Below are 23,757 nucleotides of genomic sequence, written 5' to 3'. Positions count from 1 at the left end.
AGAAGGTGCAGAGAAAAAATTGTCAGAAGATTGCAAAATGAGAAAGTGATCAGAAAGACTGACACAATTATGAGATGCAAAGTGGGTGGGAGAAAAAAGGGCACAAGAGAATAAATAAGGGTGAAATACTATACATTTTTGCTGTAAAATGTTTGGAAAAAAATAAATATCAGTGTGAAAAGTGTTTGTTTTTCAAATAAAGGTGAGCATGCAAGGCCTGGCTTCGGGAAGGTGGGGCAGCAAAGCAAGTGGTCCAGCACTTTGAATCTCAGTGGCATCAAATGTGATGGCATGCTGGTACTTACACCTTGATCTTTAAGTAAAATCATCAAAGACGTTTCCCCATTCGTTGTATGGACCTTTTTTAGTTGATTTGAAGCAATGTAAGTGAGGAAACATCATTTATAGCTTGTGAATCCAAATATGACCCCACAATAAGAACCAGGGATCATTAATTAAGATTAATTAGTTTATTTTTAAAATATTAATCAGACCAGTATATAAACAGAATACAAATAGGTCACATGATACAGCAATATGCTTTGCAGATTGAAATGTGTCAATAAGTTGAGCTGTAATTATTTATGATACAGGATGGTAACAGTCACAACAACAATAAAACAAATTGTCGTAAACAGGTGTTTAATAGCAAAACTTCTCCCTTCTAATATAAACATAGATATGGGACAGATTTACTAAAATCGATTTCTATACACGGAGAATAGAAGTTATCAGTATGAAGTTGAATTCTGTAGAAGTTAAAGAAAAAAAGAGATTGTTCAGCATAAACCCTCTCAGAGTAGGAGAAAGTTTGCCTGCTGAACTATGGAAAAAACAATTAGATACAACAATTGCTTGAAAAACATGCTTATCTCTCCTTACACCACCATGAACCAACCAAATTGTTGCCTGTGAAGAGCATCAGCACACTTCCTGAAGTTTCCCATCTCAGTGAAAATGGGACTGCAGCATTCAACCTGGAACATCCCACCATCCTAGTACGTGATAAACAGAAGGCTTCCTATTACCATTAGTTCCCCAAGCTTGCTGCAAGCTTCCTCCCGGCAGACCTCACTATCAGACATCTACTACAAACAAAATTTTTTCTTTAACTAACAAGAAGCATGATAATGCACCTGCAAAAAGGAAGAAACAGCATACTGGCAAGTTTAAAACACATGTTCAGTTAGGGCCTAAATTCATGCTAAGTTAACTCAATAGACAACAAAAACTTTGGTTATACGATTATACATGCACACTTACATATATTGACTTTAAATAAGAGACGTAAATATAAAGAAAGCAATATTATATATGACAATTAATCAACTCAATTCTCTTATACATGAGATATGGAGGACTACAATGGTTAACTGTTATTAATTGGATAAAATGTATCACACACGTTAATAAAGTTAAGTTGCACACTGCATATACATATTGTATATGAATATATAAGTGTATATTTGTGAAGTATAAAAGGTAGAGCCCAAATTACGCTGCTCCAAAAGAGAGGATCATGCCTTTGAACTGAGTACTCTGAGTCATAAAGCCATAGATGAGGGGTGGCTTGCCTTAATAGCACATGGCTAGGTCTCTGGAAGAGCTCTCGAGTTTCACGAAGAAGATCAATGTATGTGTAGATCATCCTGTCCTTTTTTTTGGGGGGGGGGGGGGGGACTTTAATCCTGATTTTAAAATGGAAAAAACACAGAACGACAAATCAGAATGAATAAAAAGGGAACAGAACTATACACAAATGGATGTGAAGAACTATTGAAGATGCTGTTGGGTCATAGATGACTGAGAAAACTAATAAAGTGTGCATCTCAACCAGAGGCAGGCCGTTAGCCCTGGCATGCTCACTAGCATATGACACAAACAGCCTGATTCATCAAGCCGGAATCGGCTCGCAAAGGGTCAGATTCTGAGAATCTGGCCCTTTGCGAGCGCTATTTTTGCATTTGGGATTCATCATCCCAAATGCAAAAATCGGTAATTGCTAATTCGCTAAATTGCGAGGAATTACATTTAAGGAATCTCTATTTGAGATTCCTTAAATGCAATTCATCAACCATTTTTAAATTGCTAATTCGCAATTTCGGGCCGCTATTTACCGAGAGGTCAGACCTCTCGGTAAATAGCAAAAACTTAGAAAAATGCTTTTAAAAGCATTTTTCTAAGTTGCATGTTGCACACACACATGTCCTTTGGACATGTGTGTGCGCAACACCTGTTTCAATTTGCATTTAAGGGGTGCTACAGGGTGTCCTTTGGACACCCCTGGCACCCTTTAAATCGCTATCTTATTTGCGAGTAGCAAATTGCTAATCGCAAATAAGGAATAACTCCCCATTCATTCCTATGGCCCTTTTGGCCCATAGGAATGAATGGGGAGTTATTCCTTATTTGCGATTAGCAATTTGCTACTCGCAAATAAGGAGTGTGTAGGAATCGCTATTTATTTAGTAATTCCTACATGAATCCCGTTTTGCAAGTCCTTAATAGCGATTCCTTATGAATCGCTATTAGGGGCTCGCAAAACGGGAGATTGATGAATCAGGCTGTAGGTAAGGACAGAAAATAGCAATGTTTTAGACCCTAGTCTGGTAGTGTTGAAATCAAGGAATAAATTATGCTGCTTTTAAAACTTTCCTTACCTTTCTTCTGGTTACAATATCATTATTCTCAAGTCATACTGAAAACAAACTTCACTATTGTTCCAGTAGGAGTAGTAATAATCTTTATTGGTTTATAATGTGATCATAAAAGTACAATTTAGTATTGGTGACATACATACTATTACTTTAATACTAATATTAAAATCAATAAAAATTGTAAAATGACGAATCCTGTTCACATTGATAACTTAGCATAAAAAATGTCATGCAAGAGACAAGATTAATAAATGCAAATTATGTACACAATAAAACCAAGCACATTTTGTCACACACACAGTTGTTTAGGAGTCAGCAGAGGTTTAACATTGGTCCAATAAGGGAGAAGAGCCCCATTATTATAACTCATTTTAAGGCCCCAACCACTCCTTGGGAGACAAGATTAATCAGAAGGGTACCATTTTTACTTATCCTGCCCTGGCATGTTTTTGCATCTAAAGTGACATGCACGTAAAAAGTGTCTTGATAGAGCACAAATCAGCTATGCAGTAGTGTCACTTCTGAAAATCCTAATGTTGGGCCTCAATTATCATACAGACAAAATGCGACAAACAGGAACTAACCAAGATCTCCTATTCACTACAGATCTAGGACAAAAAATAAAAAATGGTCATCTGTTTCAAGACTATCTGAACATATTGGGCATAGGGGTGGGTTGCTTTGGCCATTTCATCTACATCGAAAGATATTAAGTGGAGGAGGTAAAAAATATATAAAGTTGCTGTTGCAGTTTTCCTTTGTTTTCACCCCGTGTTTTGGATGGATGGACTGTGGTTGGTCTATGGAGCAGTGTTGTTTTTAAGCCATCAGCTGGGAAAACCCGAGCACATTCTTCTGTCTTCTGTCTTTGAAAAGGAGTAGCTGTCTGAGGTGGTAGTTACTCGGATTGTGAACCGTGGATTTGTTATGGACAGCGGCTATTCCCATACCAGCTAGACCATCTGATCTCTGGATCAGGACCAGAGTGCATCACCTGGATTCCGCCCAAAACCCGGTGGGGATTTTTTTTTTTTTTTCACTAATATCAACTAAACCTGAAACAAGCTGAAATAAAAATAACCTTGGAATCCTGCAGTGAAGGTAAAAAGAGGGTGTAAGGAAGGTGTAAAGGAGAGAAGAGGAGAGACCACAATGGGCAAACCCATGAACGAGGGAGAGGAGGTGGTAAAACTAAGCAAAGTTGAAATGGCCGCCCGTTCAAAGGCAAGGACACGGCTAGCTCAAGCCAAAAAAGCTGCACGTAAGGCACGTAAGGCAGCCGAAGCCGAAGAAGAGAAAGGAAAAGATAAGATTAGAGAGGAGAACTCAGCTGAAGATACTACGCCGGAGTCCTCGGAGGATGAACTTTCTCCCTCCTCACCCTCCCTCCCTCCTTCCCTCCCTCCCTCCATGATGAAGGGCACATGAGAATAGCCGTAGAGGGGTGTAAAAGTCTGGGTTCTCTGGATCAACCTGAGGCAGGGGCTCAAGAACAGAACCCCACTCCTATCCCTACCCAGGTCTCAGTCTCAGTCTTAACACCATCCCAGACAACGGGGGAAAAAGGAAGAGTGATAATGGAGCAAAGGAACTGAGACACTTCCCTCTATTCGCCAAGAAAGTCTCCCCGAAATCTCTAGCGCCACCACCCCCTCCACAATCTTCTATTGTCTCTATTGACATTGCTGATCCAGAGATTCTGTTCTAATGGAAGGGGGGAACCAAAGCTCTGAAGCTCTTTTGACATCTGGACCCCAAACCCCCCAAACCCCCCAAAACCCCCACTTGGCAAGGAAGGAGTCAGCCATGGAAGGGGAGACCCGACAGAATGAAACATCAGGAGCAGAAGAGACTGAAGTTGCTAGTATACCCACGGAAGTAAGATATCAACTAGACATCCGTGAAATGTTAAATCTGATCCTAGATGAAATCCGGGAAATAAAGCACAATCAGCAAACCGAGATAGCTGCTCTCCATGCTAGGATGGATAAATTTGAAGAGCTATACATGGTGCTCCCGAGTAGGATTCAAGAGGCAGAGGGGAGGATTTCTGTTCTCGAGGATCGTATGAATCTAGCCTCGGGGGACGCCAAGGAAGCAGTAAAGAAGAGGGTCTCCATGGAGAACAAGCTGGAGGAGCTTGAAAATCACTCACGAAGATCCAATCTAAGAATTGTGGGAGTTCCGGAAGGAACAGAAGGCTCTGATACTGTCCAGTGGGTCAACTCATTCATCCAGAAATCAGTTCTTCCCGATTTTGAAGGACACCTGACCATAACTAGGGCCCATCGAGTTCCAGCACAGAGGTTCGCGAACTCACCATTCCCAAGAACTATTCTACTGAACTTTGCAGATTACAGGATCAAGGAAAGGATTCTTTCGAAGGCCTATCAGCAACGCCAATTTGCAGTGACTGAGACTACAAAATGTAGGATCTTTTCCGATATGACAGCGGCAGCTACAAAAAGAAGGAAAGAATTTGTAAAACTTCTACAGTTATTCAAAGCAAATGGTGCTCAAGCCTCGATTGCTCAGCAATCAAAGCTGAAAGTTTTGGTCAGGGGGAAGTTTTTCTTATTTTCAGATTTAGATGAGGCGCAGTCTCTTTAGAAAGAGATATCAGGGGGTAGGGAGTGAAACGGAGGGAGAGGAATTTTCTTTTCTTTTTTCTTTCGCGTTCAATCTTTTTTTTTTTTTTTCCCTGTGCTAGCGGTCTATAAAAGGGGTGGGTCCAGTCAGACGGGTCACCGAGGGTGTAGGAAGAAGACACCCAGTTGAGAAGAAGGGAGGGAGGAATGTGGTCAGCGTGGAAGTGCAGGGTGTTGCCACACTCCTGGGGCGGGGGGGCGCAGGGGGTGAGAAATGCAGTAAAAAGATACATAAGCAATGGATGTAATAGTTATTTTCTCAGTATTTGGTACTTAACAAGGATAAGAAACTTCATTCAAAATGAATCACGATATATGTAAGATACTGTCAATCAATGCTAATGGTATGTTGAACAAACAAAAGTATGGGGCTCTCTTAAAGTGGGCAATCTCACTAATCCTCAAGTAGTATACTTTCAAGAGGCACATCTGAAAACGAACGACCCTAATTTATTTATTCCGAGATACTTTAGTCAAGCTGTTTTTTCATCTGCAGGGGTTGCCCAGAGAGGGGTAGCAATTTATTTCTCTAGGAATCTACCCTGGGAGTTTATTCAGACCAGAAGGGACTCCAAAGGAAGGTGGCTTTGGGTTACAGTTAAACTTCACGGGAAGGCTCTAAATTTTGTGAACTATTACGGCCCAATCCTTGATGATGTTTCTGCTTTGAAAGAAATTTATGAGGCGTTAAGAGGTGTCCCAGGACAAATTATTTGTGGAGGGGATTTTAACTTTATCCAAGATCTGAAAAGGGACACTTCAAATAAAAATAAAAAACAGTTGAAGCCCAGAACTAAAGGCTCCCTCGAAGCATTCGTAAATGAGTACCAACTTCAGGATCCCTGGCGCTCCAAGAATGTAGAGAGGGAGCTGTTCACATGCTATTCTCATCGTTTCCGGACTGCATCCAGAATAGATTTTTTCTTGATATCAAGATCTTTGCAGATCTCAAATAATCTGATTGGATGCAATCCTTTCTCTGACCATGGCAGAATCGAATTGGATCTTGTTCTGGGAGGGACCAATACGGAGCGCCCAAGATGGCAGTTAGATCGCACTTTGCTTCAGGACCAAACCTGGGTATCTGGATTTAGATCATGGATTGTGGAATTTTTTGAAATAAATCAAGACTCAGCTGAACCCTTCTCAGTCTGGGGTGGGTTTAAAGCAGCAGCACGGGGTAAGATAATCGCGTTCACAAGTGCTCAGGCGAAGGAAAGGAAACTAAAAATAGCTAAACTACAATCTACTGTTAAGGAGCAGTATTTATTACAGCTCCAGTCTCAACCAAACCACTTGGAGCAAGCTAAAGCATGCTTAAGGGATTTTTTTACTCTCGAAGAAATAAATAACTCAAAAACTTTCCAGCAAAAAATCTATGAAGACAGTCAGATGGTTGGGAAATTACTAGCCAACTCTGCAAGAAAAAAACAGGAGTCTTCTCATATACTCAAAATCCAGGACCCTCTGAGTGGGATTGAAGTGGTGGAAAATGAGAAGATCTCTGGGATTTTCCTAGACCATTTTAAGAGAATCTATTCCACAAATTACCAGGTAGAGGAAGAAAAGATTCATGAGTACTTTTCGAATTTAGAGATTCCTAAAATCTCGGAATTTCGGAAGATACAAATAGATAGGGAATTAACGGTTTCAGAAATTCGTACAAGTGTTAAGGCGACCTCTGGGGCAAAGGCTTGTGGCCAGGATGGGTACCCTATAGAGTTTTATAAAGTATTTCTTGCGGAATTAGAACAACCTCTATTAAAATTATTTAACCATATTAAATTAGGAGGTACCGTTCCTGGGGTTTTCAAAGAGTCGACAATTATTTGCTTTTTAAAAAAAGATAAAAAAAAGGATGATGTAAATTCATACAGGCCAATTAGCCTTTTGAACTCCGATTATAAAATATTTATGAAAATATGGGCAGAAAGATTTGTTCTAGCAGCTCAGGAAGTAATCCATTATGACCAGACTGGGTTTATTGCAGGACGTTATATGGCCACAAATACGGAATACCTAATTCAGGCATTGGACTATCTGAACATCAATTCGCTGCCAGCTTGTATTTTAATGGTCGATGCCGAAAAGGCATTCGACTTGGTGAACTGGGACGTCCTATTTTATTCCCTCGGACAATTTGGATTCCCGGTTCAGATAATTAAGATGTTACATAATATATATTCTGGAGCTTCTGCTCAGGTAATAATTAATGCACAACAGGCCGGCAGGATCAATGTAACCAGGGGCACTAGGCAGGGCTGTCCCTTATCTCCCTTGCTTTTTACTTTTTTTATTGAGCCCTTGGTGGCAAGGATCAGGGATAATGTAGCTATCACGCCCCCCATCATCGGCATGTCTAAACTAAAACTATTTGCTGACGACATTATTCTTTATCTTGCTCCTGAAAAGGAGGTAGTTGAGAACTTATTGAAAGAGTTTAAAGCCTATGAAAAGATTGGGGGATTTAAGATAAATGCTAAAAAAACTGAAGTCCTTGCTTTAAATACAGATACAGGATTTCTCCCTAATTTCTTGCAAGTTCAAGCTGCAAAAAGAGACCCAATAAGATATCTGGGTATTTTTGTAACTGCAGAGTATGATATGCTTTTAGAACTAAATTACATGAGAATGAAAAATAAAATCAAGCATATGTTAGATAAATGGCTCTTGCTACCTCTGACAGTGATTGGCAGGGTGTCAATGGTTAAAATGTCAGTTTTGCCTTTACTTATATTTTTGTTTACTAATGTACCGTTAAAAATTAATTTGTCTTTTTTTAAAGAATTAGAAACAATGTTAAGAGGATTTATCTGGGGTAATAAAACTCCTAGAGTTAAACTCCCGGCGGTGCAACTCTCAATAGATCAAGGAGGGTTAGCGATACCCCATCTAAAAACATACTACGAAGTTGCTTTTTTTATATAGTGGCAGGTCTTTTGAGGGTGTATCAGACAAGAGACAATTTTTTTCTGGAGAAGATGGTCCAAGAAGCAGGCTCTCAAATCCCAATTTTTTTAAAGACCGCAAAACTCCCCAACAAAACGAGGTATAAGACGCTGAAAGAATATACATCGCGCTTATTGCTGCTTTTTAAAAAACACGGTTCTGATGGTTCCCAATATCTAAGTTTGTTTGAATGTAGTAAAATAGGCCTTCCGTTAAGTTTGTCAAAGATTAAAAAATGGGAATTGTGTGGGTTTCGGGAATTGAGAGACTTGCTAGTCCAAAATAGGGTTATTGGTTGGCAAGAGGTGATAACTAGAACCAACATTTTAAGGCGACTGTCCTTTTTTGAATATCTTCAGATTACTCATTTTATTAAAAAGGAAGGAAGTGGTTTGTTGAATACCCCTAATAACTTACTAAATAACCTTTATGGTAGGAAGAGCAGCGGGATAGGGCAGTGGTATAAGTTGCTCCATTGCTCTAGTCAATCCCCACTTATTGCTAAACATCTGAATAAAGTAAGTCTCTCGACCCAGTACTTTTTTTCCTTGAAATATTGGGAGGCTCTCTGTTTACTGGGAAACAAATCCTTGCGTGCTGCCAACTATAAGAGGATGGCCTTTCTGTCTCGTTGGCTGGCCTATTATACGCCTGAGGCTATAGAAAGAATGTTTCCTGGAACAGAAAACAAGTGTTTTAGATGTTTAGCACACGGCCAGGGAGGATGGTATCATATTTTTTTTGCCTGCCCGATGTTGGAGTCTTTCTGGAAAGAGATATTTGCGCAAATTGAATTGGCCATTGGAAAACCATTCCCGCCTACGGTAGAAGTAGCCTTGTTTGGCATAAGCAAGGATAGAAGCAATTTCAACAAATCGGAGGAAGTATTTATATTTATATCATGTGCGATCGCTCGCTCTTTAATATTACAAAACTGGAAATCAAGGGAAATTCCATCACTTATAAAATGGTTTAATAAGATGAGGAGAACCTGTCTTTTTGAAAAAGCATATGCGGGCATAGTAGGTTCTATTAAGAGATTTGAAAGGAATTGGAAATATTTTGGGGATTTGGAACAACTGAAGGAGGGATGAGCAGCAAAAGAAGGATAAAGATAAAGAAAGGGTCAATACATTTAACTGCACTAGCACTTCTTTTAGATATCGCTGTATCATAGTTTTTTGCACATGCAGTAGCACTTTATTGCAGGTTTTTGCACTTTTTTGCAATGACACTTTACAAATTGCGGATTTTGCACAGACCTTTCTTGATTAAATCGTTATTTGTATTCCTTTTTAGTTGCGCTCGATGAATCTCTTCCCCTTTTACTAATTCTCATGTCTGATATATATATGTGTATAGATGTCTTTTTTTTTTCTCTATTTATTTATTTATTTAGTTATTATTTTTTTTTTCTTTTTTTTTTGTTTAACCATTGAAATGATTATTGAAAAAGAAAACTGTAAAGATGCATTGTACCATTGATCATCCATTGCTATGTTCAATAAAAAAAATTTTAAAAAAAAAAGAAAGATATTAAGTGGAAAAATGCTGCACCTGAATTGTAAGTATTGTGATTTTGCTTGTGGGGGTTCAATTTGATTCAAAACAAACTCCTTGCAATACAAATTGTCTTTAAATCCAAAAACCTGACAGTTAAATCACCCACTGTGTTCAGGTTTAGCCATTAGGCATCAATGTAGTGCCAGTATCTCTGCTTATGCAACATCAAGGTATTTTTCTTAACGCCTTAACCGCGGCGGCATTTCCATTAAGTAAGCGGGGCCGCGTCGGCCAACGGTCGTGTGCAGCACTACGGAGGTAGTGCTCGCAACGGCCATTGCCCAACAGAAGCAGCGAAGGGGTTAATGCAGTGGGGGCTAGTCCACAGCTTACTCATGCCAAGGTTATGTAGCCAAGTTTTAACAAATTTTAACCAGCGAATACTACCTTTTCTGTCCAGTGCTAATAATTCTAAAAATGATTCTCCCATATGAAATGATTCATTGTTACGCTAGTCACATGACCAATAAGCTAGGGGTCTAAATGCTGCCAAGCATGCTATTTCTATTTGCTATTTTGTTTATTTGTTAGACATACAAATCATCCCCAAGGGGATCTCTCTGAAGACAGTTGGCAATGCTATTCAGAGGTTAAAGATTAAACAGCCAGGTTTTCAGAAGTTTAAAAAAATAATTAGATCTTTTGGCTCCCACTAGTCGTCTTCAAGGCATAGTCTTTCCACAAGACTAAGGGCCCGATGTAGGTACCAAATACCAGTCGGAAACGGCCGATTTCGGCCGTTTCCGACCGGTATTTGGCCTACTGAGATGTAGAGGACCTTTTTTTGTCCGATTCGGTATTTTACCGATTCTGTAAAATTACCGAATTGCAAAAATACCGAATCGGTAATTTTACCGATTTTTTACATTTGGGATGTAGGTGGGACTACTTTCAGTCCCACAGGCCCTTCAGATTCGGTATTTTAACACCCAATCCAATTGGGTGTTAAAATACCGAATCCAGGTGTGCATGCACATGTGTGCATGCACACCTATGCCATGTGACAGACAGACATGCCCTTAGGGCATGTCTGTGTGCCACATGGCTCACATGCCTTTTTTTGGGGTGCTGGAGGGTGTCAAAGTGACACCCCCTGCACCCTTGCACAAATCGGTAATTACCGAATCGGTAATTACCGATTCGGTAATGCCCATTGATTCCTATGGGCTTCAAGGCCCATAGGAAGCAATGGGGGATACCGAATCGGTATTTACAGAATCGGTAAATACCGAATCTTACAGATTCGGTATTTACCGAATCTGAAATACCTACATCTCCCCCCCTCTAATTTACCACTTCATAAATACCGATTCGGTATGATTCGGTATTTATGAAGTGGTAAATGTAGATTTACCTACATCGGGCCCTTAATACCCTAGCTTTCAATTGTTTTCTTTTCCTGTCTTTTATCCTCTATACTTCATATTCTACGTGGTCTCCTATCATTAGTGGAGGAGGTTGTGTTTTTGCTGTGTCTTTTGCTGGCTTAAGCAATGAACTGTGAAACACTCGGCAGACTTTCATTGTTCTTGGGAGTTGTAACTTAAAGGACACTGGATTCATACACTGAAATATTTGAAAAGGCCCCATGAAATGTGGATGGAAGGTATATTTTCCTTTAAATCTGCAGTTTCTGTTAGATAACCCGACTTTATCTCCTAGTTGGTATGAGTGCCTGGTTGTCCTTTTTATCTGCAAATCTCCTATATATCGATTTTGCTTTTGCTACATTTCTTCATAGAGCGAGCATTAAATTCGCCATTTGTTGTAATGTGGATGACATGTGGAACTTGGGTGTCACTTTGATTTACTAACAGTAGTGAACATGGATTCCAACCATGATTGGCAAACAATTGTGACATTTTTGTGTACATATGAGTCAGAATATTATAGGCAAACTCGGCTGCCTAAAATAAATTAACTTATGAAGCATGTGTTTGCTAAATAACAGCGAAGATATTGTTTTATTGCTTGTTTGACACTCTGTCCATCTGATTCTGAATGGAAACTGGTGGAGAGGTTGTGTTTAATTTGTAAGGCGGTACACCACGCTTTTCTTAATTTGGAGGTTAAATATGACCCCCTGATCATACGTTATTGATTGTAGCATTCCATGTAGTCTCACCACATGATTTATTAGCACATTTACTAAAATAGTGGTTGTTGGTACTCCAGTACGTGCTACAAAATGCGCCATCACATCTTCAACAGTGATCCATAATAAACAGAATAGCTGTTTTTCCTTGATCTTTTGGTAAGTTGGTGATGATATCTATAGAAATGTCTTCCCAAACATGAGTTGGGTTGGTAAAGGAAGTAAGTAACCTCATATTGGCAAGTGATCAGATTTGACTCACACAGATTTTACAACATTGTACATATTCAATTATGTATTTTTTCCAGCTGGGCCACCAAAAGTTACGACTTACTAAATCTAACATTTTTGTACAACCCGGATGACCGACCAAGGGATGATTATGACACCAGGTAGGTACTTGTTTTTGCAAATTTTTTTTTTGGGACATAAAGCAAGTGTCCTTGAAATGGGAGTGCGACAATTATAGACCTTTTTTTATCTTGCTGTTGCCAGTAAAGTATTTTATGAAGGGGCATGATATTTTTTATTTAATTTAAGAAATGACCGGACATTGTCACTAGGCCTGTGTGTAGTGCGCGGAGTTTTGCTGCGCAAAACTCCGCGAAGTTACAAAAAAAACTCTGCGAAGTTCCACGAGTGGCGGTGTGCAGTGCGAACTGCAGTATGTGCTGGTATTCCTGCCGCTTGGGTAGAAATTCTACCCGAGAGGCAGCTCGTGCTCTCGAACTTACCGTTAGCGATGAAATGAATGAAATGAAAATGAATTTGTAAAGCGCATGGCTGCCTGAGAGCGTCCCAGCGCTATAGAACAAGGAGTACTGCGGGGGAGGTTAGGGATTAGGAGTCTTGGGGAAACAGGAAGGTTTTAAGAAGCTTTCGGAACCTCGGATAGCTCGGTTCTGTGCGGATCTTGACCGGAAGGGTGTTCCACAGGGTGGCCGCATTCACTGAGAATCGGCGCCCCCCCTGTTCGGGCCCGCTTGACTCTCTGGACAATAGCCAAGTTGCCATGATCAGAGCGAAGGGATTTAGTAGGCTTATACGGACAAACAAGGTTCCCTAAGAACGGGGGACCTTTCCTTGTAGGGACTTGTGAGCAATACATAAGGATTTAAATGTAATCCTTTCACGTACTGGTAGCCAATGAAGGGCTCTGAGTGCAGGCTTGGCTGAGGATCTGCGAGACGTGCCAGTAAGCAGCCTTGCTGCCGAGTTCTGGACTCGTTGGAGAGTATTGATTGTTGTTTCAGGGGCAGCCAGGAGAAGGGTGTTACTATAATCTAATCTTGACAGGATTAGTCCTTGGATCAGTAGTTTCCTCGACTGCTCTAGCAATAGGGGAAGAATCTTGCGAGCAGAGCGAAGTAGCCCCATGCATATACCTGCTGTCTTTTTTGCTTGGGTCCGAAATGTCAGATCCTTTTCCAGCCATACCCCCAGGCTTTTTAGTTCACTCTTTGGAGTGGGAGCGGGCCCCAAGCAGACGGGCCAGATAGAATTGGGTAACGATGTTACATGGTGGCCTAGTAGCATGATCTCTGTTTTGGATCCATTCAGTTTCAGTCATAAGCTATTCATCCAGGAGTGGATTTCTGAGAGGCAGGAGTGATGATTTTCCATGCAGTGATCCTCTTGGGAGAGTGAGACGACTAGTTGGGTGTCGTCAGCGTAGGTGACTACTTTGATCCCATAGGGATGCACCACATCTTCCAGGGGGGCCATCTAGACATTGAATAAGGTAGGGCTCAATGATGAGCCCTGTGGGACCCCACATTGGAGGGGGGTCAGTTTGGAACGTGCTGCACCCTCCCAGACCTGGAAGGTTCGATTCTCCAGAAAAGATGTAAGTAAGCCATCGTAGCGCTGGGCCCGCTACTCCCAGATTACTCAGGCGGCAAATTAAGATCTTATGGTCTACCGTATCAAATGCTGCACTTAGATCCAGGAGGACCACCAGCGTTGATCCCCCTGAATCCAAGATATGCCTTGCCTCTTCCGTCACTGCTAGCAGGGCGGACTCTGTTCCCTGACCTGGACGGAAGCCTGTTTGAGAGTTGCGGAGCAGCCTATTGCTTTCTAAGAAGAGGGAGAGCTGCTGATTGGCCATTTTCTCCGCCATCTTGCTGATACCAGGTAGCGGCGAGATTGGTTGAAAGTTAGCCAATTCTGTAGGGTCAAGCTCTGTTTTTTTTAGGAGCGCTTTGACCGTAGCCTGCTTCCAGCTAGGAGGGACAATTCTTGCGTGAAGGAGGCGTTGAGAAGGTCTGTAATTAGCGGAGTAATGGTAGCTGTTACTCGTTTCAAAATATGCATGGGGGCAGGGTCACTAGGGGAACCACTCTTCACAGCGGCCAGAATTCTTTGGAGGTCGTCCCCTGAGATCGGCGCGAACGCCTCAAGACGAGGGCCTGAGGTGTAAGCAGTAGATTGATCTGGGTCAGGGTATTGATCATTCCAAGATAAAGTTTTTAATATGTTTTGGATTTTACTTTCAAAGAAAGCAGCAAATTGATTACATCTGGTTTCTGATGCTTCTTGCACCATCGGAGGGCATGGTGCCTTGAGGAGGTCTTTCACAATTTTGAATGTCTCTCTGGATGAATTGGAGGCTGTCTTAATTTTCTCCTCAAAGTATGCGGCCTGAGCTAGTTTCGGGGATAATTTGTAGGCCCTAATGGCAGCTCTATACTCGGCTTTGTTATGGGAGGCCCAATCTTTCCTCCAAGTCCCTTCGTTTTTTTTACAAATTTTCCTTAGTTCTCTAACTTCTGGGGTATACCAAGGTGTTTTGAAAACCCTGTTTTTCTTCTCCATTATTTTCTTAGGAAGAACGAAGTCCAGGGAGCTATTAAGCCATTAGGAAAGATCTCGAACTTACTGTTTGCAATCACGAGTGGGGAAAAAACTCTGTTGCACATCGCAAAGTGGAGTTTTCTGCACTCCTCGAGCTCCGCGAATTGCAGAAAACTCCGCAAACTCTGCAATCAGAGTGAAGTTGACCGCCCAGGCCTAATTGTCACTCCAATTATTTGGTCACTAGGTATCATAGGGCTTGGACATTCTTGTTTGATTAGTCTGGGTACCTCTTCATTTCAAAGAGAGGGTAACTGCTTTGTTGTTTGCACTTCCAGGTCTGAAGATTGGGGAACATCACTTACAACGCATTTTTTACAACGCACTACCATTACATCGCAACCATTACAACGCATACCATTACAACGCATTGCGCTGGGGGGCGCTCTAGGATAGGGAATATATTTAATTTACTATCCAACACCTTCCCTGCTATCCACGGGGACTGGAGTTGGAATAGTAAATTAAATAATTCACTATCCAGCGCCTAAAAGCATTATGCGTTGTAATGGACTGCGTGGTAAAAACTGCGTTGTAAAGGCATGCGATGTAAAAGCATGCGTTTGTAGTGACACCAATCCCTGAAGATTATACTAATATTGAATTCTGCAAACAAAAGACTCCAACATTACTGTTAGGGTGTTAGAGCCTTATCACATCTTAGAAATTGCAGATTACTGTTAGGTGCCACTCACCTGTACTCCAGATTGTTTCATCTTGATGACGATAAGTCCCCCAGACCCTCTGGAAACTAGCAGCATGACAATATGGACAGTAAGTAAGTAAGTAAATCTTTATTGCTTGATTAATAAAAATCTTAACAAACATCTGCATATTAAAACACTTATATAAAGTAAAAAGACACTTATTTTTCCCATAAAAACTGCAGTGATTTCTTAAAATACAGAAAAATAAAACTTACATATAGTACAAAGGATACAATATTATTATGTGTATTATGTTAGGTGCACAGTGTCAGCTGGGAGACCATCCTCCTGGGAATTCGCCTCACTTCAGATGTCTATGAAATTAGGTAAAAATCTTTACCAGGTTAGTAATGAGTCCAAAATTGATCATTCCCAGTGAATAAGTACCAGTAAATAACCAGCAGCCTCGATTGCTAACCAGTTTGTTGAGAGGCTGCTAAGATTAATTTTGTTTTTACTACGTTCATGAAGCGAACAAAGCTGCAAGCTAGCTGGGCATCACCTCCCCCTGGAAGCAAGCCTTCACCACCTCTCTGCATGTTCGTATGTGTTGGCTGGTATGGCCATCCTGCTAGGATAAGTGGGGCGGAAGTATTCTATACCTCACTTCCATTTCAAAGGAATGGCTCCAGAACACACAGAAAGGGACATGATACCAGCCTTTTTTCACCCCAGAATACTTTGAGACTTGGCATGGAGAGGAAAAAACTACTGTCCTGAAACTGTTGTCAGGGCACCAAAGTTGTCACCCCCCATTTTAAAAGCTGATATCAGGTAGAAATATATGACCTCCTGAACTACCTTATCCTTACACTCCTGGACCTATGGACCACAGAAGATAGACTTGTTCACCAGAAGACTGCCCTGCAGGATGAGGCCTGCCTTGTTCTTTACAGGATTTACTGCAGCTACCAGAGGACTGTCCTGCTGATTGGGGACTGCTTTTTTTCTCCTGTGAACTGCCCTGCTGCTTGAAGCCTGCCCCATGCTCTGTGAAGGAAGATTGGACTGGCTACCTTCATCCAAGGCTAACATGAGTGACTCCAAGGATCAGTTGTCTGACCACCTTATCTGAGCTACAGGTTTATAACAAGCTCCAGAGGCCTCTCTGCAACTGCCCAGCTGATCTGCTGCACCTGGACCAGCCTGAACTCTGCTGGCCTCTGCTAGAGTGAGTCCATGACCGACAAAATGTGCCTCCCCAGGTCCTGGACTCATGGCTGTCATCCGATTGCACTCTTCTGGAAGAAAAGGACAAACACTGAAGTTTTGGGATTTTCGTGACAGTGAACAGATTCACTTGCACCAAGACTCTGCTGTCCACAACCTGCAGCAACAAGAAGTTCTGGTGAACCCAATTCTTTGCGCTATAGCGACCATCAGTGATGACCAGCAAATTCAGGACCTGTACTTCACTCTACAGCAATGCCAGCCCCCGGTGACCGCCAATATGCAGCTCCAATAATTATGACACCTGAGTGGATCTTTGTGCTACAGTGACGACCATCCACAATGTCCTTCTTCACTGAACTCATCATGCTGGACTTTGAAAAGGACTTTACCAGCTGGACCAATCTGGTCCCTGCATCCGGCCAGCACTCCATTGTGGTTGGCCTTAAGCTGTAACTTACTCCCAAACTAGCATGATGAGATGACTGCAAGTAGTTCTTTGTGCTTTTATCCGCTATCTACTGATTGAATTTTTGTTCTGATATAATTTTATTTATTAAAATGTACTCTATCTGGGTTGACTTTTCCTTGTGTTGTGTTTTCACTTTATTACTGTTTGTGTGATGCACAAATACTTTGCATATTGCTTCTAAGTTAAGGTTGACTTGTTTTGTGCTAAACTACCAGAGGGTTAAGCACATGATAATTTAGTGACTTTTGTGGTTTATCCTGAAAAGAACTATGGGGATTGCTGGAGAATGGTCTAAACTCAACTAGTAACCCAAATTTTATGAAAGCCCTTATGCCCAGAGCCAATGTAGACACTGCAAGGGTGTGATTAGGTTAAAAATATTAACCGGATAAGCACCAGGAATGTACAAGGCAATCCAGCTTTACAGGTAGTGACCCTTGGGCAGGTGCTAACATTTAAATCAGCTCCAGCCTTTTTTGCATCCCCCCTCACTCCACTATTCAATCACTCATATCCCACAGAAACAATTCCACAATCTTACACAGGTTCTATTTTGTGTCCAATATTCAAGAAGGGTGATCATTCGAACCCTTCCAATTACAGGCTCATAGCCTGCTTGACATTGAAGCAAAGATCTACTTATATCTGCTTATTCTTAAGGGACCTAGAAGACTAGATGGACAAGAATGGCATCCTCTCACCCTATCAAACTGGCTTCTGGGCAAACAGCTCAACTATGGTCAACATCTTATTGCTACCCAAACTCTTGAAGCTAGCGGTGTAGTAGCAAGTCTCAGCCAGGCTTACCAGTGCAATGGATTCACCCTTCTCTGCTCAGAGTCCTCAGACCAATAGAAAGAAGTTGGCACAGAAACTGGAATAGAAAAGACAGAGTTTGTTAAACCTCATGAGGTGGAACTACATTCACACTACACCCTTCGGTAGTGTATGAGGTAGCACACTGACTGGAAGGTGCTTGGTCCTTTTATACCCAGACATGGGCTCAAATGAAGGTGGTACAAGGTACAGAATGGTGGGTTCAAATACATATACGGTCATACAGAGAGTGTGCTAGCAACAAGTGGGAGGGACTGACAGTTAGCTAATTCTGGTGGACACATCTTGACAGTTACAAGGTGGGGACAACTGTATGCTCAACTGAGCATGTGCGAAGCAGAGGAGACTAAATATATCTTGTCTCTTGGAAGATTTCAAGAGCAGTTGACAGGAAGGTAGGACAGAGCGCATGGCAAAAAAAATGGCCGACTGAAACACAAAATGGATTCCGTAAAACAGATAAGATAGTCTCTAAATACAAGATGTCTTCTGCTAATGCTTAACCTAATCATTGCTAAATTACAACAGACGACCCTTTCAGCAGTAGCTGAAAACATTCGTCTATCTGGGGTAATCTAGATCTACATCCTTTACATTAATGTTCTTAATCTCATTAATTTCATAGTTTAACATTTGTTGTTCTTAATATTTCTTTTGGTAGGTGTACAAGCAGGGATGCACATGGAGCAAAGCATAGGACCGCATTGTATACAAGTACAGCATGTAAATAGTATCACCAGTAGTATACATAGAATAGTCAGTAGCTTCCAGCCCCAAGTAACAAAGAGTGTCCATATGCAGTTCGAAAATGTCCATGTACTAGTCTGTGAGTGAATGTCTGCAGCAATCGTATGAAGTTTAGAGATTGCATCATAAACTGAGGGTGAGTAATCAGGTATAAAGATGCAGCAACTGCTACCGATGATGCGACATGCACCACCTCGATCAGCCAAAATCACGTCTAATACCATCTGATTTTTCTGCTATTTAATGCAGCACCCACAAAGAAGAACAAACCCAAATTGAAATCGACATATTGTTGCAAAGTGGTATCTGTCTGGTCGACCTCATCTGTACTTATTGTTCGTTTGTATCTATTCTTAGAAATATCAATGTACAACTTCCGGTCAAGATGATATGATGCAGGTGCTAAAAACACAGGGGGTAACAAAAAAGATATGTATCATACCCCAGACCACCCAACAGGTAATTGATAGTATCCTTTATTACCACACACAAAGTAGGTGCTGTGCAATGATGTAAAACTACTGTTAAGAGCACCTTCAATATTTAATGTAGAAATACATTCACTTAGTCCTACAGGAATTCTCCCAGCACTGCCAATACATAAATCTGCTTTTGCTCTGGCTACAGAAATCACAAAGAGTCCATAATTTTTGATAGTCCTCACATTTGTTAAGACATATGGTGTCAAAATATTGTCCGGTTGGTACTCTTCCCATTCCCATTTAGTCCTGTTAGCTTGAGGATAACCATCTTAATCTTGGTAGCATTCTTTACTCAACCGAAAAATGATTCCACCAACCGAGGGCTTTCCGAAAGCAAACAAAAGGGCATACTAAGCTTGACATGAACTATTATGGGAAAACAGTAGAGGAATAAAAGGCTTTCTCCTTTCTTTTGGTGTGCAGGTATCATCCCACACACCCAACAATTGGTAGTATTCGTAGCATTGTGTGTATGATGCAACATCTGGATGAATGTGTTATTCAGGTAGGATTGTCGATGTTTCTGCTCATGATAGGGAAGTGTATAGTAGTGATGCTCCAGTGGAGCAGGAGTAGTGGCAACAAAAAGCTGTCGAGCAGGAACTGCTTTCTCAATGAGCCAAGTTATTATCGCCATAACCACCAGGGCAACAACAAACGCTACAGCACAAATTATTCTTTTGTTATTCATCTTCGCAACAGTGATGATTAATCTTTCTAAAAAACTTGTTGAAAATTGTCATTGGAGCTCTTCTCCCTGGGCAGCCGTTGATTTCTTCACCACGGGCCAAGACGGGTGTCACTATACTAATACTAAGCTGATCCCCCCGCGCCACATTGGCTCTCCGTTTCACAAACCCAGGGCCGTAGCTCAACAAGTCTCGTTCTGCACTGCAGATTCTTTCCTCGGTCTCAAGTGGTATCGCGATGCTCCAGGAATCCTGTGGTCTGGGAAGACTTCCGTAGATTTGTCAGGTGAGATAGCTTGACCTTTCTTCATCTCCAGAATCTTTTGATGGTCGGTCAGCGAAGCAGGTTCCACCAAGGCGGACGACACAAGCTTATAATGCGTGCCGTGCAGCCAATTCTTTTTGTTTGTCACTCGAACTGCTGTCCTTGTAGCCAACAACACCTGCCCCGGACCTCGCCACATCGGCTACAAGCTGTTCGATCTGTTAAAGACCTTGACCATCATATAGTCACCGGGACGGAGTTCATGGGCCTCATCTGTAGATCTGTCAGGAAGAGCTTCTCGAACCTGTTGATAAATAGAGGTCAAACTGTCGGTTAACTGTGCGAAATAATCATTCAACAGAACACAAGGTACATCATGTATGGGGCGTGGCTTAGGAACTCCCCAAATGTTCATCGGTCTTCCAAATATCACCTCGTATGGTGTAAGACCTGATCGTGAGTGTTGCACCGATCTTATGGATAACAGTGCCAAAGGTAGTGCATCTGGCCACTTTAGGGACGTGGAAGCCAGTATTTTTGCCAGCTTCAATTTCAAAGTAGCGTTATACCTTTCCACCAATCCTGCTGATTCCGGGTGGAAGACTGTATGGAATTTCTGTTTGATCCCTAACATTTTCAGGACATACTCAACAACTTGCCAAATAAAATGAGGTCTGTTGTCACTCCACAAAAGCTTACAAACACCCTACCTAGGAAAGAATTCCTTCAGAAGCACCTTTGCTGTGGTAAGAGCAGTATTATCCTTTTTTGGGTATGCCTCTATCCATTTACTGAAGGCACATATCACCACTAGGACGTATTTTAGCTTATTGCAGCGTTCAAGTTGGATATAATCCATCTGCAAAACTTCAAAAGGTGCGGTTGGTGTAGCAAACCCTCCAGTAGGAGTTTGTGTTCCTTTTCCAGGATTGTACTGCCAACAGACCAAACAGGACTGTACTATTCTTTTAGCTGTGCTGGAAATTTCAGATGCTCCCAGACTTGTGTAAGCAATTTAGTGATTGCTAGAGCTCCAACATGTGCCAGCCCATGTACCATTTGAACCATAGGTTTTAAATAGGCTGCAGGCAATTTCCATTTATTCATTTCTTTGTTAGGCAACAAACCTCATCATCTAACATTCCTTCTTTGGACCATTTCCTCAAGTTCTTCCACAGAGGCAGATCTCTGTATATCCAATAATTCCTCTCCAGCATTATGCCAAAGCTCAGCTTGTGATTTTACTACGTACATAGATGTAGTGCTTTGCTGGATTGCAGTTTTGCGGGCTACACGATCTGCGAAGGCATTGCCATGTCCTATTTTGTCAATGATTTTCTTGTGTGTGCTACACTTCATAATGGCAACTTTCTTCAGAAATGTAAGTGCAGTCAAGAGATTATGTACTAATTCTCTGTGCATTATCTGCATCCCGTGGGATGTATAAAAGCCTCTTTCCTTCCAGAGTAGGCCAAAATCATGAAACCACTCCAAAAGCATAGCAGCTTTCCATGTAAATGTTCACACATAAGTCAGTACTAAGCTCACATGCTCTTGTCAAAGCTATTAGTTCAGCTGCTTGAGCCAACTTCGGTGGTATACGAGCTGTTTCCACTACTCTCTCGAGTGTGGTGATTGCATATGCGGCTGAGGTTGTGCCATCTGGTAACTTCAAACAGGACCCATCAACCCACAGCTCCCCATCTACATATGGAAGGGGCGTATCTTGCAAATCGATTCGACCCTTTGTCTGTTCCTCCGTAAGGAATATACAATCGTGAGGCTCCTTTGATTGAGACTGAGTTGCAGGATATGGCTACAAAGTGGCTGGGTTTAGTGTCGCACATCTCTTCAATGTAATATGAGGTGCTAACAATGTCAATTCGTATCCTGTCAGGCGAGCACTAGTTAAATGCTGTGTCTTGGTCTGATTCAAAAGGGCATCTACTGCATGGGGTACTAGCACCAACAGTTTGTGTGACAAAACTATCCCTTCCCTCTGACATATAGACACAGCTGTCGCTGCAACTGAACGAAAACATCCAGGCAACGCACGAGCAACAGGATCAAGAACTGCAGAACAATATGCACAGGGACGCTGCTTGTCACCATGTGTCTGTACTACAACTGAAAATGCACATCCATCTTTCTCGTGTACATAGAGTGTAAAGGCCTTTGTGTAATCTGGTGTGCCTAACACTGGTGCAGAGCAAAGAGCTTGTCTTAACTGGCAAAATGCATTTTGAAATTCATCTGTCCAAGGAAGGAGAATCGGAGTGTTCTTAGTCAAAAGTGCGAGCAAAGGTTTAACAATGTGTGAAAAAACAATATCCATTGCCTAAAAAACAAAGACAAACTAATGAATGCACGGACATATTCCTGGGTGGAAGGTACTTGGGTGTCTAAAATTGCTTGAATGCAATCTGGTGTCAGTGCACGGCCCTCCTTAGACAGAAGGTGTCCTAAATAGGTCAACTTTGGTCTGCAATATTTCTTCTGTGACACTTTATGGTTGTGTGTAGCAAGAAAAGAAAGTAAGGACAAAGTACATTTTTCACACTGCTCAGGTGTATCAACTGCCAACAAGATGTCATCAACATATTGTATGAGAGCCACTCCTTCAGACAAAGTAAAAGAATCAAGTTGTCGTGTTAAGGCCTGACTATAAATACTCAGACTCTCGGTGTACCCTTGAGGAACTCTACAAAATCTGTATGATCTGTCATTTAAAGTGAAAGTAAACAAATATCGGCTATCAGGATGAATAGAATTCAAGAAGAAAGTGTTCTACAAATCCACTACTGAAAATGTAGTTTCTGTTGGAGGGACCAAGGTAAGCAATGTTGTTATGTCAGATACTACTGGGTACTGTGGTACTACAATCTTGTTGACTTCTCTCAAATCGATGATAAATCTATAAATCCGAGTGTCAGCATCTTTTTTCAAAATGGGAAGAATCGGACTATTGCGAACATTATAAGGAACTTCTTCCACAACCCCCACCACAATCAAATCCTGTACAATACGTGTAAGTGCTTCTTCTCCTTCTCAAGAAATGTTATATTGAATCAATTTTGGCAGTACAGCACCCTCCTTGACACTAATATGTACTGGTAGAATAACCATTTGTCCTACATCGGTGTCTGAAGTAGCCCACAAAGTACTAGGGAATGAAGCTAGTGCAATGTCCTCTTTAACAAAACAGGATCTCTCAATCATGTGGTAGTTGTCATTTAAAATAACCCGTACTCCTTCCGGAGAACATCGTATCGTAGCCCTGAAATATTTGAGCATGTCAAGACCCACAATATTGTCTGGTGTATTTGGAGAAAGCAAAAACGGACATGAAGCAGTAAACTTATCAACATGGACTGCAAGTGGCTGTGACAATGGGCTAAGGGAAGATGTTCCATTGAAACCTATCGATGTAATAGTTAAGCCAGACAAGGGAGCTCTAGGAATCAAGTGTTTAGACAGGGCGCTACGAGTAGCTCCTGTATCAACCAGAAACTGATCAGTAGAACCCAAAACATGTGCTGTAACATAGGGACCCCTCCGTTTTACTGGAACTTCAACTGATTCCTTACCCCATCCTAGGCAATCCTATGCATAAGCAGAAT

The sequence above is a fragment of the Lissotriton vulgaris genome, chromosome 9 (assembly GCF_964263255.1).
Source record: "Lissotriton vulgaris chromosome 9, aLisVul1.2, whole genome shotgun sequence".
Lineage (NCBI taxonomy): Eukaryota > Metazoa > Chordata > Amphibia > Caudata > Salamandridae > Lissotriton > Lissotriton vulgaris.
This window is presented reverse-complemented; position numbering follows the sequence as displayed.